Source organism: Gavialis gangeticus, unplaced genomic scaffold (assembly GCF_001723915.1).
Source record: "Gavialis gangeticus isolate Ggan-Ray unplaced genomic scaffold, GavGan_comp1, whole genome shotgun sequence".
NCBI classification, from domain to species: Eukaryota; Metazoa; Chordata; order Crocodylia; family Gavialidae; genus Gavialis; species Gavialis gangeticus.
The window spans coordinates 8,204,894-8,210,243 of NW_017729026.1; the positions used below are offsets into that span (position 1 = coordinate 8,204,894).

At 42.1% G+C, this 5,350-nt stretch overlaps 1 protein-coding gene across 8 annotated transcripts in view; it reads right to left on the minus strand.

The window, feature by feature from the left end:
* The window catches only part of RNF146 (ring finger protein 146), a 30,979-nt gene that overhangs the window by 13,339 nt on the left and 12,290 nt on the right, over positions 1-5,350 (minus strand). The gene's annotated exons all lie outside the window — the stretch shown is intronic.

Genomic DNA, 5,350 nt, shown 5'->3' on the forward strand with positions numbered 1-5,350 from the left:
CATCTATGGATGCACGACAAGGTGCGGTTGGCCTTCCTGACTGCGTCCCCACACTGTCAGCCCATGTTCCTTTTGACATCAATAATGACTCCAAGATCCTTTTCTGCCTCTACACTGACAAGAATGGAGTTCCCCAGGTACTGTATGCTGCTGGTTCTTCCTCCCCAGGTGCAGTACCTTGCACTTGTCAGTGTTGAAACCCATCCTGTTCTCATCCGCCCACCCCTGTAACCTGTCTAGGTCTGATTGCAGCCTATTCCTCTCTTCTAGCATGCCCACGTCCCCCCACATCTTAGTGTCATCTGCAAATTTGAACAGGGTGCTTTTTACCCCCTCGTCCAATTGATATTGGCAGACCGAATATTTGGATGACTTTCCAGTTAACACTTAAGACTGACACCCTAAAGTTATACCTACAGCTGAAGATGGAACTATTTAAATCAACAGCCCCAAAATCTGTCATGATAATCTTTGAACTAGAAAATGTTTTTTATCAGTACTTCTCTGCTCACAGGCTTCTTCCTGCATACATCAACCTCCAAAACAAAAATCTACAACAGTGTTAATATTTCAGATCCTTCACTTATTAACCAAACAGACAAGATACTCCTTTACTATGATCAAAGAGGTAGTTGCAACACGCTGCACGCTGAGGGCAGCGTATGGTTCTTCATCTTAGATGCTGCTGTTCTATTTCTATCACCTTTGCAAGTAATTTAAAGAAACATAGGTCTACTACTTCTCCTTATCCACTATAAAAGAAGGTACATCATGAAACCAAATGTTACTCTGGAAGGAAAGAAGGAAAGATCAGTTCTTTCAATTTTGACAGTCCTTAGAAAAAAAGATTGCACACTGGATATGTAATTATCCTTAGAAGACTACAAACAGGGTATAATTATGAGATTAAGGTAAAGGAACTCTCTCATGCCACAGTTTTTAAGAGGAACTGATTCACAGACTAACTTCAGTTAATCTCTACATTTCATTAAGATGTTTTTTATACACTGAAATAGGTTTGAACATTTTACTAGCCAGTGTGAAGGATTGCCTTCATACCCTTTCCCAAAATTCCTCCTACACACACAAATTTAGTTGCTGAATATCTATATATCAAATATTAATGGAAATTCTTACCCCATACACTTTACAAACACCATCTTTCCTAACCTATAGCCACCCCAATTACCCCCAAAAGCATGCACACCCCTCCTTACATTCACCAATGCTCGTGCACAAAAGCCTTGAAGCATTAATTCTATTTCTCACAGCCAAATTACTGAAACCAAGAAAGAGGCTCAATGACCAACAGCAATACAGGAAGTCCTTGACTTAAGACGTTTCAAGTTACAACTAACGGTACTTATGTTTATAAATTGACACCCTGTTTCGACTTTATGACGCTTCATCTGACATGACACCACGCCAGCAAACAAGTTCACTGTGGCACCCATGTCCCAGGAAAACATCTGTTCAAACTTCCTTAGACACTTTCTTTAGGAAAGCAGACAGAACTCCAGAAAAACTGGCAGCCAAGCACCCTTCAAAAAGTCCAGCAAAGTCACCTCAAAGAAGTCCTTCCAAATCAATGTGATTATATTGTAAATAATAAATACATTAATGTAGCTATATTACTCATCTATAATTGAATGAGTACAAAATTCTGGGTTATTTCTGGTGAAACTAGGATATCAGGCCTTGGTTCAGGGACCAACTCCCTATTTATTGTTCCCATGAAAAAAATCGGTTCAGTTACGACGCTTCGACTTAAGACGCAGTTTTCAGGAACCAGTTATGTCATAAGTCAGAAGACTGCTTGTATCCATTAGAGTGCAAGCCTCCCAGCTGCTCTAGGGGAGGTACTGTAATTCCTCCTAAACTTATCAACAGGCCTTACTTGGGGGTTCCATCTTCTTAAGTCATGGGTTAACACGTACCTCCTGCCCCCTTAAAGAGTCCCAGTAGGTGCTGGAAAAGTGAAATAAGTATTGTCTCCTTCACCCTTCCAATCCCAGAACCTGAAGGGTAATGGGTTTCTTCAGAAAACTTTAATTCCACATCCAATTTTGGGCCCTCCTGCTCAGCGAACATTTTCAGGTTCTACTGGGTAGAAACAATGAAACTAGACTCCCCTTGTCAGTTTGAATTACTACTGTCATGGTTTTCAGCATAAAGAGTAAAAACTGACAGGGCTTTGGGTCAATTTTCACTTTACTGATGCTCAGATCACCAACGCAGTACCTGAACTAGAAGTACGAACAATTAACAAGTCATAACTTATCCATTTATACTTCTTTCATATTTAGGTTCTCTCAGTCTTTAGCACTAAAAACTTCTCTCTAAATAGAAGCTTAGATACTGCAGATAGAAGCTGTTATCTTTTTTGGGTTCCGTACTTTCTGCTTATCAAAGGCAATTCAGATTTTTCAAATCCTGCATTAAACATCACTTTAGGCAATCCTGCACGTACTGCAGTTTAATATGTTATGAAATAAGAAGTTCAATTAAGACATGAATTTGTGAAATTAAAATTAGTGATTTTTTCCTACATGCTTAAAATCTGAAAAAAATTGCACCATAACTTCAGCCAGGAGACCAGTGAAGGACTGATTTTTAAGAATACTGATGACAAAATATTGAGTGAAAAAAGTCAAGGTACTATTGAGTGAATAGGACTTGAAAATCTCTTGCAGTCGTTTGTCAATAAGCCTCATTTAAAATATAAAGACTTTTCTGTACATGCAGGTGGTTTCATTACCCTTTTAGCTTAGGAAGAAATCAAGCTAACATTAACTAGTGCCTTCTGTTTAGATTCCACCATGAATTAAAGACAGTATTATTTAAGCCTCTCCATCAACTTAAAAAAAAATGAAAGCCATTTTTCCAAAGTTCAAAGATTTGCTACCTACCCATTACAAAAACTACCTGAAATTGCAAAGATTAAACAACCGTTTCCATTAATTTTTTTATGCATTTGGAAACTAACTACATGCAGTGTTCTATTACTTCCCCTCTATGGTCAAATTTTATGAGAATACTTTCAATAGGATTTTTTTAAAATAGCATTCCTTTCCAGTTCTTCATGGGTACTTAATGGAAAGAACCAACATTTATTTAGCAAAAATATCTATTTACTACTACACCATAAGACAGGTTAAGTAGGAAACAGGTTAAATATTTTAGCATAAAACTGTTGCAAAGACATGCAAGCATCCCTCTCCCCCCTCATTTAATCTTTTGCTCTACTACAATTGGTACTTAATTCTGAGCACCGGTTAGCTTTATGGACCAAACATAGAAAGAGTTCCAATTTTCTGTATGGCTAAACTACTTTAAAAGTAACACAGTCCTACTAAAATATTTAAACTTGTGATCAGCACATGTTAAAAACACAAAAAAAACCAAAACAGGCTTGCCTGATGTCTGCAGGACCAGGTTTGTACCTCAACCTCCCAGTACATGAAAAGAGGCCCCAGATACATCAACATCTTTATAGTCTTCATTATACATACCTAAGTGGTGCTCTGCTAAAGCTGCTCCCCTACCCCCCAGTTTATTATTCCTTTATTCTTCCCAAGTAAATGACAATTCAATGACATACAAACTGATGTAGGTTAAAACGTACTTCAATTGGTCCACGTTAGTTAAAACAGGTACAACTTCCTCCCTTCTCTCAGCACAGGTTCTCCACTGCATCAGAGTCAAAAGAGAATTTGTTATTCTTTCCAACCATAGATGTAATCAAAAGAAACCACAACATCACAACAAATTATGGAGCAAGTTGCTGCAAAAAAGTTCAGCATTGAAAGTAAGATTTAATCATTTGGGCCAAATCAAGATTCAGATTTTACTGTGCACATAATACTACGGCAGTGCCTTAATTCAGACAACGCAACTGTACGTTTGGTTGCTGCTTCTTTTCTCAAAGTTATACAGCATCTCCTTTAACCTCACAAGCACGTAAAAGTTTTCATCCCTATTCTTCCTACTCATTATTCAACATTTGCTTCGCTCCACAAGCACAGTTAAGCCAGCTAACAACATGCGTTGCCTACAGAACAGAAAGATTATCCGGAGATTCAGTTAGCACAAACCTATTTTCTGTATTACATGAAATTCCAACCTGTGCATACAATGACCTAAATTATTGCACTCTAGGAAAATTTCCATTTAACACTTATCCGGGACCAGCCTGCAGCGCCAACAAAACAGCAATACATCTTCTGCTTGTTGCACCAAAAGAAGGGAACCAGAGACTATACACCTTATCTAAATGTGCAAGTGATGTAAAGGAAGTCCCAGAGACCAAGCTATCAGTTACAATGACAACAAAAGCTGAGTGAAATGCCCCATAAACTGTACCCCTTAAAAAAGGAGCTGCAAGGGTTAAATGATGCCAGTCCTATGCCTGCTGTTATTGATAAACTCTGCTCCTACTGAGGGGGGAGGAACTGCACGTACTGACCACACAGATCATTCAGTCCTTATCTGGACAGGAGGTGATTGTCATCACTCAAGATCTGGGACCTTTAAACAGGGGGTAATCTATGGGAGTGGTTATATTCCCTAAATCCAAAACTGCAGTTGGTCATATTGCAGGAGCAGGGGGATGCACATGCCTGCTTTTACAGGCTTCCTGCAGTACCACGAAGAACAACGCTCCTCTGGGGCACGTTCCGGGCCAGCGTCTCCTCACAATGCTCAGAGCTCTGGCGCAGCATTTGGCACCCAGCACGTGCCAGGCCCCATGCCATGCGATCTAAAACAGAAAAGATACCGCAGATCCTCCAGCCTGCACGTTTAGCGAGAGGACCTCCCAGCACCCCCACTCAGGGACAGGGCCACCCCTCCATCCCTGCCACACGCTGAGAACCAGGCATTTGAGCATCTTGCACACGTCGGTGCTACTCAGCGTGCGTGCACACACACGCTCGAAGCCCCTGGTGCAGCAGAGGGGCTGACACCCAAAAAGGAGGCTGGGGCTTGGCAAGAAAGGAAACGGCTTCATCTTCAGCTTCCCAAATGGTGGGGCAACCCATAGAAGTCACCCTTGCACCTGGGTAGTGTAGTCTATAAGGGGCACCTCCCCACCCTGCATCAGACCCTCAGGCCTGCCAGACCCACCCGCGGACGGGGAGGGATGAGACCCTCCCGCAGCAGGGGCAAGCGCCCGTCACGTGACCAGGGGGAATATCCACCCCTACGTCACCCCCGCGCGGGGCGAGGGGGACGGGGGGGGCTGCTTCTCCCTCACTCCCGGTAAGGGGCGGGGCCACTCCCGGGGGAGCGAGAAGTGGCGGCCGCCTCCCCCGATACTTCCCCTCCCCAGGGCCCTTTGTTGGCGGGCGGG